We start from the raw sequence: 12,191 nt of genomic DNA on the forward strand, positions 1-12,191 counted from the left end.
AGGATGATAGTAGAATTAGGGATAGAAGGGACTTTTAGAGGCCCTCTTTCCCTACCCTTCAATTATACAGATTAGGAAACTGAGGCCCAGAGTCCCTAAATAACATCCCAGTTTGCAGAATAAGATAAACAGTGAGATTTCGAATCCAGGTTCTTTGAATTCTCAGTCAACCTGAAAAAAAATCCAACCAAAATCACTTGATTCTGAGGATATAGTTAGAACTCTAAACTTAGAGGGAAAAAAGTGACATCATGCATGAGGTGGATTTGAGACTTATAGAGTAGACCATTTACACATCCCTCAATATATTTGTAACTTCTTTCATCTGACAAATATTTAACAAATGCCTATTATGTTTAAGGCACTGTATTAAACATCGATTTTCTTCTGGAGAACATTGAGATTTGGATCAAATACTCTTTGACACATTGATTACTAGATCATAAGTCATGTCTGTTTTAAGAAAATCTAAAAGATTGAATAATGCCCAGGTAGTACAGATGTTCTAAGCACTGTGTCGGACATGGTGATTAATACTTGTTCGTAGTCTCCTAAAAGAGCGCCATAATTTTTATAGACTTTCCATTGTTATTCCTATATTTAATCTAAAAAAGGAAATTATAGGAATATTTTGTGGATTAAGAGGCACTAGTTAAGTACCAAATACTCAACCTTATCAAACCAAATTGTATTCATTCTTCTTTTATGGATATGTGTAGATGTCCAAGAGACTGGGTTCTAATAGCTGAAAAAAAGCTAAAATACCAAAAGCATTTGTTAGATATTAAATATCAGCAATATTTTCTAAGACTGAATGGAAAACAAAGCTAAGTATTTTCTCTCTGTTGGGATACATCTTTTTTTTTCTCCTGAGGGCCAATAAACCCATCACAAGATTGCATGTTCTAAAATATTTTACTGTGGGATTTAGATCAGATTCTCCAAAGGCAGATAAAGGATGAAAATTTGTAGATTAGACTGATGTCTAGCAGGTGTTCTCACAGCATGTGTCTATTTTCTAGATCCCAGGAGCAAGAAACATGCCAACTTGGTAGTAGATGGGTGGATGGAGGTATGAGGATTCTAGAAAATCCTATAACAGAGTAGCCATTGTTGAAGGTTCAGTCCAGGGCAAGAACACTCTATTGGGTGTTTATAATCAGAAACAAAACTTCAGAAACATTAGTTTTTGATATCCAAAAAGTGTTTGAACAAGTCCTGTTAGGGCCATCCTCAGATCTGAATATATGTTACCAAAGGATTTATTTGTCCTTCCTGTAGCTCCTCTGGGAAACTCCAAAGAAGACCTCAGCCTTAAATGACAACTTAAATAACAGGAATACTCACCACAGTAAATAGAGATAGAAGATTATTCTTACCTTTGGGTAGCCCTTGAAATTTTTCCTTCTTTATTTTTTTTGGCTATCCTAGAGACACTTGTGGCCTGCCTTGCCATGTCTCCTGGAAGATACCTTGGCATGCACTGTGATAATTCCTCAGCTAGCCAGATCATGTGGCTACATTTACCACTTTTAATGCATGAAAATAACACTCACACGAACTGTCCTTGGTGGACGATCTGGAAGGGCAGTTACCACAAACAGGCACCTACTTGGCTGTTTTATGGGAAATCACAGACTATGGGCAGAAAAAATGTTCTGCAATGTTATCCTGTGAATGTCATCTTTGGATTTATTTCAGGTTTTACCCACTCAGTCTAAGAAACAGGATTTTTATTCAAAGAGCACCAACTTTTAATTATAAATGTCTAAATATAATTAAATGGAGACAAGTTTTCATGTATATACACACACATCTACATGTGCAAAGAGTAATTCCCATTTGCCCTGGTGAACATTAAATTATTTTTTTTATTATATTTTAGATTCAGACACCAGAACAAAAATACAGAATAGAAAAAAAGAAACAAAACCATATTATAAAGTTAAATATTGGAACTTAAATATGAAGTAAGAAAGAAAAAAACATGTCACGTGCATAGCAGAATATCAGAGAGGGTTCAAAATATGTAACAATAAATTTTCATTTCAAGATAATCTGTATGATAAATATAATGATAAATATAATACATTGTGTTGAGAACGGTCCATCTTTTCTTTGCTCCCTTGTAAGTTTTCTTTTGATTTTTGCCATGCAGCTTTGTATTTTGTTCTTTTTTCACTTTTCTCCACCTCCCCCACCTCCTTCCAAGGCTGTAATTAAGTTTGGATATATTTCTCTATAGCTATAGATATATACATACACATACATATATGTAGAAAGATGCTTTCCCAGTTTCTCCTCTTCATCTTTGTTTTTTATGTTTGTGCATATCTCGTTTCCTATTTCCAGACTCCTCTAATTTACTTCTACCTGCCACCTTGCCCTCCTGATATTTGCCTACCCCCTCCAAGAATCACTCCCCTATCCTCCCATTCCCATAAATCTAAACACCATTCTGTATCCCCTTTTTACCTATTCCCTCGCCCTCCCCTCTAAAGATCCCTTCCTTGTCCTCTCCCAGTCCCTATCCCTCTGCCATATAATTTCTTCTGAAATTATAAGACTTTTATGCTCTTCTAAATATATGTATATATACATATATATATTGTTCCCTCTTAAACACATTCCCAATGAAAGTAGGTTACTGGAACTACCAACCCTCCTCCAGAAAGCATTAAATTCTTATTTTGTTAAATGCTTTATAAAGATTTTTTTTAAAGATGTAAAACATGTAATCTTTAAAAATCCCAATAACCTATGTAGTTGAAACTAGTCTGCAGAAATCTTTCGTTCCTTATACAAAGATAAATTCTTCTTTCACTGAAAACAGACATCCCACAATTTTTCTGGTTCAGTGATTGAGGTACTAATGACTTCCTAAGAAGTAATGGTTGTTTTGTATGAGAACATGGATTTAGTTTTGTTCCAAGTTCACTCTTTAGGTATTTTTTTCCATTTTTAGATTGCATTGTTATTGGAAAATGAAAATAGGAATCTGAAAAATCTAAGCATGTTCCACCATTCACCTACTGGACTTAGTTTTCTAAGACCCACTGTTTGTTGGGAAACAAATAAAGCCCTAGTGTACTACAAAGGAAGCATCACAAAGAAACAATTCTTACAAACAGGGTCAGAAGAGTTTCTGCAAAGATAATCGTTATAATCACCATTTACGTGGCACTTAATATTTCCCAAAGTGGATTATAATAATTGCTATTAATTATGCTTCATACTTCCATGAAGCAAGCCTTCTGTACTGCTTTCTCTCCATTCTTTTTTTAAGGGTAAATCATAAGGAAATCAAAAGGGGATCTGATGAAGGTGACAAAGCAAAGCAATCTAATCAATATGGCACCTCATACTTTAAAGTTTCATCAGGGATAGACTTTCAGATGTAGAACATATCCTAGTTTATCCATGGGGAAGGGTGTGTGTGGTGTGTGTGTGTGTGTGTGTGTGTGTGTGTGTGTGTGTGTGTGTTTGGTGTCCCTACTTCTTTTCAAAGATCCAAGGAGCATGGCACAGATGTCATGCTGATATGGAATGTGACTGTGTCATTCCAATTCACATTGTCTTTAGGAGGGTAAAAATGATATGAGCATGAGAGAAGAAATGTGGGTCCTGAAAGAACTTTAATTTGTGTGTATTTGGGACATCATCATTGTGACCTTGCATAAAGATGATTATATCCAGGACACATACATACAAATTCATTCTCATTTTCTCTCTCTCTCTCTCTCTCTCTCTCTCTCTCTCTCTCTCTCTCCCTCTCTGCCTCTCCTCTCCCCCTCTCCCCCCTCTCTTTCTTTCCCTCCTTCTCCCCCACCATGGTTATGTGTATATATATATATATTCTCTGAACCATCATACATAAGCATGGTGATGAATCAAGTAATGCTTACCTATTGAACAATAAGAACACAGGCAGAGAAACCACCCGTTTTTTTCTCTATACGCGGAAACTGTTATTTCCATGTTCCTAGAGCCAACTGGGAGACTTGAACTAAATATAACACCAATATTAAAGAAATTATTCCAATGTAGTCTCTCCAATTAAGAAATGACTATGGAGAGTGGGAGAAAATAAGCTTCTGAAGGACAGGGGCTTTAAAAAATTGTCCTAGTAACCCTAGAAACTAATATAGGGCTCTATGCTAAGTAAATAGTTTTTTTTAAAGGCTTATTACATGAATGTCAAGAGAAAAATACAAAATTACAAGTAGTAATAACTTAAATTTATTAAAATTTATCAGAGAATATAAGATGAACCCCATAATTTGCTTGATTATATGTTAAATTATACATATCCTCAGTTTAGAGCCTTCTACTTCTACTGTTTGTTCTCATCTGTCATAAATGGCAAAGTTTAGTTTCCAGGAATTGTGCTGATCATATCTGAGATTTTCACTCCTCATTTTCTGACCCTTCAAGTAAGATCAATTACTATTAAGAAGTTACTTCAGTACTTGAGAGATCAGTGATTTCATTAATCTTGGCACAAACAGCTCACAAAACCTTTCTACTCAAAGTTTCTATGTCAATACTACTACTACTACTCTTTTGCATCCTTCTATTACTACTACTAGTACTAGTACTAGTACTACTACTAGTACTACTACTACTACTACTACTACTACTACTACTACTACTACTACTACTACTACTACCACCACTACCAGAACCATTTATAATAATATTAATAATAATTACTTCAAACCTAAACTAGTAGTTATCACACACAGTTATGCTGGCTCTAGCACAAGAAACACATTAGCCCTTGGGGGTCCACATCAAAAGTTTTTCAATTCCAAAACCACTGTCACAGCACATCATCTATTGACATTGCTTTCAAAACCCAGTGTTACCTGGATATCAGAAAAAAAAGTCTATATGTAAGAATTAAGATGGATATATATTTTTTCACTTTCTCAATAACTAATTAATTTCATTCCTCAGTAGCTCTTTAATGATATTTATTAGTGCTTCTCTAGTTTCCCAACACCAGCATTATATGACAGTCATTCAGCTAGGTGGTGAAATGGATAGAGTGCCAGCCCTGGGGCCGAGAAGATTTATTTTCCTGGGTTCAAATCTGGCCTCAGATACTACCTGTGTGACCCTGGGCAAATCACTTAATAGTATTTGCCTCAATTTCTTTATATATAAAATGAGCTGAAGAAGGAAATGACAATCCAAACCAATATTTCTGCCAAGAAAACCCCAAATGGGGTCACAAACAGTTGGACACACATGAAACAAATGAAAAAAGTACCCCCCAAAGCAATTTTTTTACTATATCTCACTGCTGATTCATATTGAGTTTGCAATCCCCTAGACCCCCAGATTGTTTTCATAACAATGGTCATCTACATATGTTCCTTTTATTAACTAAATCCATCATAACAGATACTGAACCTTTTTGAACAAAGGATATATGTGTTCTTATCCCTGCTTTAAAAATATCAGTTACTCAGCCACTCAGCCTATTTATCATCCTGAATCATTTATTGAGATAGGCTTCTTGCAATTATCTATTATTAAAAGGTCCTTGTCCCACATGTTGAGAACTACTACCCTAGCAAATACAAAAGAATAAAAATCATTCCCTTCTGCTTAAATGTAAGCTATGGGGATTCCAGTACAAGTTTTAATGATCTTCCTCCACTTAGATAAAACATCAAGTTTCTTACCCAATAACCTATTTTTTTCTTCTTTCATTAAATTATAGAAAATTGAGAGGTCTTACAAAATGATGTGCTCTCATGTGCAACAGAACATTTCATACTAGGAAAGAGTGCTTTCTTGGACTTCTTGGTGCCGAATTGGACTTCTGATTTCCCTGGAGTTATGGAAGCTGGTTAAATCACTTTAGTTACACCATTATATGGATTACAAGAATGTAGAAGATAATTTCAATTATTTGACCTCATCTAAAAGATGAGGAAATTGCTCTGTACAAGGCTCAAAGGTTTTCAAGGAAGATGTCCCCACAGTAATCCATTTGATGGTTAACCTCAAAAGCAAGAATATTTACCTTCCTCCTTAAAGCTAAACTAAGCCCCATCATCCTTCTGCTATAGGTATGATTTAAACTTAGCCCCTTTTATTGAGTCCTAAGTACAGGGATCATGACTGTACTCTGATTATATAGAGGCTATGAGACTAGAAAGGGCCGCAGGAGGTGGAACACCTCCTACTTCCTGGGCTGACTGCAAACCCAGCCAGGTAGATGAATATCCAGCTTTGTTGTTAAAAATACCCAGAGAAGATTCTCAAAATCCCTTTAGTAATGCATTACAGTTTTTCATGATAACCTTTCATCTTCTTAAAACTGCTAATAAGTGACCCCTCCACCTTCTCTTTGGTGGCCTAAGTAATCAAAATTACTCCTGTCTTTGATACTCAATGCTATTTTCAAACCTATTTTCATTTGTCTCCTCTGAGTCCTCTCTGTGGGCTGATGGGTATTTGCAACAAATCTAATTTTAGATAACATGATGGTGAGAAGTGTTCTCATCTGGAAGTTATTAAATGATATCAATTTTACATGAATATTTTGGAAGGGGAAAAATTTCCAACAGAATTTGACAAAATATAAATAGTATGCGTTGTTCCTGAATAACTGATATAACAAACAGAAAAAGAAGATAGTGTGTACTTGTATGAAGTATTGGATTATAAAGGATAAGAGGCTTGTCTATTTTTTAGTTGAGATTAAGATTTATTGACATGGGTTAATGTATTAACATTTTTTTTGCATATTTTCACATACCTTTATTAACCAAGTGGTGGTGATTAGAGTAATGTGGTTCATCAAGGCAGAAAGACATGAGTTTAAATTCAGAATAAAAAACTTACTAGTTGTGTTGTCTTGGCCAATTCATTGAAATTTTCTCAATTTACTCTTCTGTAAAATGAGGATACAAATAGTCTCTACCTCTTAGGATTTTTTTGAAAACCAAATAAAATAATATATATGAAGTATCTTAAAAATGTAAATGCTATAAAATTCTAGTTATAAGATTTTTTTAATTTCATGTTTTGCATAGTATTGATTAAGAAGTAACAGACTAACCATAGGTAGATTAATGAATAATATATGTAATATATTTTAAAATAGACTCCACCTGAACTGGGATACTATCTGAAAATCTATCATAAAAGAGTCATTATTTTGAGTTAAATCAATATTATCTGTGTCTTAGAGGATAAATAGTATTAAAGGTAAAGAACATTTAGCCATTATTCCTCTTTTGCAAATTAAGAGGAAGTAAGCAGCTAGGTGGTGTTCTGGATAGAATATAGATTAGAAAGACCTGAGTTCAAATCCTACCTTGGACACTTATAAGCCATGTGATCCTTGGCAAATCACTTAACCTCTTTTTGCTTCAGTTTTTTCTGTGCAATGGAAATAATAATAGCACCTACTTCAGAGAGTTATTGTGAAGATAAAATGTTATCATCCACATAGAGTGTTTTGCAAACATGAAATAGTTATATTAATTGTAGCTACTACTATTACTATCAGCTATCTTCTTTATCAGCTTTTAAAAATGAGAATAATATTTTGAAATATATAATATCAAATACAGAAGTTTGCATAGGAGCTACTCATATTAAAATATAGTTTAAAAATTTTAAAAGAGTCCATTTCTCAAACCACCTGAAACATTTCCATGGATACTTTTGTGGGGGAGGTGAGTTGTGGACCTTAATTTAGAAAGCCTGTCTAACCAAAGGAAAGCAAGAGGAAGTTGAAATAACGGAAGACCAAACATTGGAAGAGACCCTATAGCTGAGGACTTTTTGTGTAGGGCCCTGACCCAGAAGATCCCTACCAGTTAGATTTTAACAGACACACTTTGATGTAACTTTAAAGCATTGTGATGAATGAAAGCTTTATGAATGGAAAAAAGAGCTTGAACTTGTATAGACAGCTAGTCAATATGAGATACTTCAGACACACTACTTTAACCTGTCCTTCCCTTTTTGAGTGACAGAATCCCAGAGACAGAAAAGACTTGAGAAGTCTTCTAATCCAACCCCCTGAAGAGTAAGGTTTTGATTCATGACCAGATTGCAATTCTCCTGCAAAACTCCCATGGGCCAAAGTAAAATACTTGGCTTTCCAAGTAATACATTTAGACAGCTATGTGGTGCAGTGCATAGAGAACTGGTTTAGAGTTAAGAAAATTTGAGTCCAGACCCTGTCTCCAAAACTTAGTAGCTATTTGCATCTAGGTACACCATGTATTCTTAGCTATAACATGATAGGGACAGATTAGATGACCTCCAAGTTTCCTTCCATTCTCTGACCTAGATGTCATTCTTTTTAGTGACTCCAGTTGACATGTAATATAATTGTCTTTCATCTTTGCCTCCCTCAAACAGTTCAGTGATACAAATCATAATTGAATATTGAGATGAAGCCAAGTAACTAAGTTAATTCTCAAAATTATGTAGTCTGGTCATGACCATTGGGAGACACCTGATTCTTCAGCTTTCTTTAACCACAGTAAATCTGGCAATGTAAAATATCAAAGCATGTGGCAATATTTCACACACACTTATGTTTCATAGTTGTGAAAATTACTCTTATTCATTATTATTCCTGTGAAAAGCATCATCTAGTGAATGCATAGACCTAGTTAATACTGCATGCAGTTAGGAATGAATGCTGAAGAGCTGGGATTTCTCAGGAAATCAATTCAATGAACACTTCTTTTGTCTGAAAAGAGTGATAAATCTCCATCAGCAAATTTGCATATTGATTATTCCCCTACACAGGAGATTTTGATCATCTAATTAGGTTTCCACTGTTTTCAACCACTGGATTAATTGCCCATGTCCTGACAAACTCTTCCAAGAGAGCAAAAGGTTAGTTAAGGCAGGAATAACATTAATATGTTTTATATGCTGCATAGAAAAAAAAGTTATCCTAATACATCACTGCTATCTCCTTTCTGGTATGTGCTTTGCACACTCTGGGCTTAAAAGCAGGGTAAATACTTTGAGGATTTCAAAGATCTTTAGCACTATTCTCTCCATATAAATGCTACCTCATATTTCCTCCTTTAATGATTATTTACCGTGGAAGACTTCTTTAGAAAGCATGAATTTTGCTTTCATTTTCTGAAGATTTGTTTTCTCCTCTCCTGATACTTTCCTTGCTATTTTGTTTTTGTTTTGATTTGTGTTTCCCCAGTCACTTTGTTTGCCAGTTTTTATATTTGTATATGTAGTTAACTGGTTGAACAATTAAAATTTCAGCTTCTTTACATGGATGTTATGCCCTATAAATGTTTAGATAAAGCCCCGGGAATGGGTTTGTTGGTGGTAAGAAATTAAAGAATTTAGGTCACAGACATGACTGTCTCCAGACATGTGCCTAGGTCAAGTGGTAGGAAAGGTGCTCTCATTTGTGCCAGGGCAGGGTAGGCACCATCCTTCCAGAGGGACAGAGAGAAATCCAGAGCACAGTGATGTCTTTGATGGATATACTGACCACCATATTCATCCCCTGCCCCCCCACCCCCCATCCCGAGGCACTGGGTAATTTCTTTCTTAAAACTAAATTTTTCTGAATAACTAGCTACTAAGGTCAACTGCTTCTTTCCCTTTGGCAAACAAAAATCTTAATTATTGATGGATCAGGGTGGAGTGATAATCTTTACAATAAATACATGCTTTGGGGGAGGAAAATGAAAGATAAAAACCATCTTTCTCCCTCCCCCCCAAAAGCAAAGCAAACCTCAAACATCATCTTAGAATTGGAAGTAACATTGGGGATTATCTAGTTATAAGTACAGCACTTTATTATGACCCTTCAGCTCTATCTAAAATTCAGACTTTGACTTGACTCTGAGGGAGTCTTGTAGGCTTTCCACCAAAAAAAAAAAAAACAAAGAAAGAAATATTTATTATGTGCCTGCTATAAGCCAAGCTCTTTGCAAAGTGTTTTACAAATATCTCATTTGATCCTTACACCAACCTTGGGAAGTAAGTGCCAAAATTTATCCCCATTTTGCAGTTGAAGAAGATGAGGTAGACTTGACCAGGGTCATATGGCTAATAAGTGACTGAGGTCAGATTTGAACTCAGTTTCTCCTGACTCTGGGCCTAGTACTCTATCCCTTGTGTGAGAGAAGAAAACTCTAAGTCAGGGATCTGTAGGGTTTCATCAAGTGTGCTCGCTTGGCTGGGCTCTGAGAAATTTCTACCTCTTAGAAAATAAGTGACAATGCTGGGGAGGTTCAGGGTGGTAAGGCAGAGTTTATCTGTCTCCAGTTCTCTATTTCAAGTAGCAGATGGCAGGAAAGGTTATCTAGAGGGCTCTGTTCCCCAGAGATCACTTCTGATACCAGCTTTGATGATTCTTCTTAAATACTCTAAAGGTGGTTCTGACTCACTTGAAGATCTGCTCTTGACCAAACATATCCCATCAAAGTGAGATTTCTTGTGTGAAATGACTTCTCTCTAGTTCATGATGAGAAATAAAAAAATCCACCTCTGTCTCAGCCAACCCAACAAGTAAGCAAAAAGCAATTATGTCATAGATATAACTCAGTTCCAAATATCAGGATTTCCTAGCTATCAACCTTAAATGCTCATCACTGAATTAAACAAGTTGGATGCTTGGAAACAGAGGACATTGTCCTGGCTTACTTTGAACTTCTCTCCTTTGCTTCATGGGATACTTTCCCTTGACTAAATGAGAAAAAAGGGCATCACCCTATCAGTCAGTTATCAGACATATATTAAGCACTTACTTTTTGCCAAGTACTGTGGTAAGTTCCAAAAACACAAATACAAGCTGAAGGAATGTCAGTCTCTTGCCCCTCTGAGTTTATATTTCAACTCAGGAAGACATTTTCATATAAAAAGAATCTGAAAAGGGGAAGAAATCTTACTGGGTGAGACACATGGTAGACATTGGCTTATGGGTATGAGTTAGCATTTCAACCTGGAGAGGAATCCTTAAAATGGAAATTCTAGGAGGAACCAGTCAATCTAAAGGTGAGGTTTTATTGTTGTCCACTTATTTCAGTCATGTTCAACTCATCATGACTCATCATTTGGAATTTTCTTGTCAAAGATAGTGGAATGGTTTGCCATTTTCTCCTCCAGTTTATTTTATATATGAGGAAATTGAGGCAAAGAGAATTAAGTTACTTGCCCAGAGGAATACAGCTAGTGAGTGTCTGATGCCAGATTTAAACTCAGGAAGATTTTTTTTTACTCCAAAAGTGGCACTCTATTCACTCTGCCACCTAGCTGCCAGGTGAGCTAAGCTCATATTTTCAAAGTAAGAAGTAATACATAGATAGAATGAGCTTCTAGAAGTGAAGGGATTTCTATGGCATGATAGTCCTATGAAAGTCCTATGAAAAAGTGTCACCAGTGTATTTTCCTCAAGCATATTTTCCTCTGCAAAATAAGGGAATCAGATGCTGTATCCTCAAAACATTTCCTCATTTTAAAAAATAAATAAAGGAAATCCTTTGTTTATAATAATATATAAAATTAAAATAGAAAACTAAGTCATCTATCCAGGTATTTCATACAAAAAATAAATAACTTTTTTTTTTTCAGATTTTCAGGCTAGGGGTGGCTAGTTGGTGCAGTGAATAGAGCACTGGCCCTGGAGTCAGGAGGACATGAGTTCAAATCCAGCCTCAGACACTTTAACACTTTCTAGCCATGTGACCTTGGACAAGTCACTTAACCCCAATTGCCCTACTTTCCCTCCTTCCAAAAAAAGAAAAAAAAGTTTTTCCAACTATATCCATATGAATGATGCAGTGTAAATTTTATAGTGAATTTGTTTAGTGGAAAAAATAATAAGATAGGTCATTTTTGGTGATAATTATTACTAACTTGTTGGTAGTTTTTTTTTTTTTTTTTGGAAAGGGGAGGCAGAACTGTGATTTCATGGATACTGTCAAAACCCCATGGAAAGCCTCCTGATACAAATTCTGATTCATGCCTATTTTCCCATTTATTCTGTTCCCTGAGATAACAGCACTTGCCCAGGGTAATACAGCACAATAAATTTCAGAAGCCAGACAAGAAGTCAGTCCTGCCTGATTCCAAGGGAGGGCAGGTATCTGTCTGCCCACCCACAACAAACTTAGTAAAGTATTAGCATAGAAATCAAGTCTTCAGTGATTAAAGATAATGTATCATAG

General features: G+C 35.5%; 1 protein-coding gene across 2 annotated transcripts in view; it reads left to right on the forward strand.

Moving 5' to 3' along the window:
* Window positions 1-12,191, forward strand: part of PLXDC2 (plexin domain containing 2) — a 503,758-nt gene that overhangs the window by 249,370 nt on the left and 242,197 nt on the right. The gene's annotated exons all lie outside the window — the stretch shown is intronic.

The sequence above is a fragment of the Petaurus breviceps genome, unplaced genomic scaffold (genome assembly GCF_028583685.1).
Source record: "Petaurus breviceps papuanus isolate PSGF00001 unplaced genomic scaffold, PetGlider_PUasm1.0 178, whole genome shotgun sequence".
In the NCBI taxonomy this organism is placed as follows: domain Eukaryota; kingdom Metazoa; phylum Chordata; class Mammalia; order Diprotodontia; family Petauridae; genus Petaurus; species Petaurus breviceps.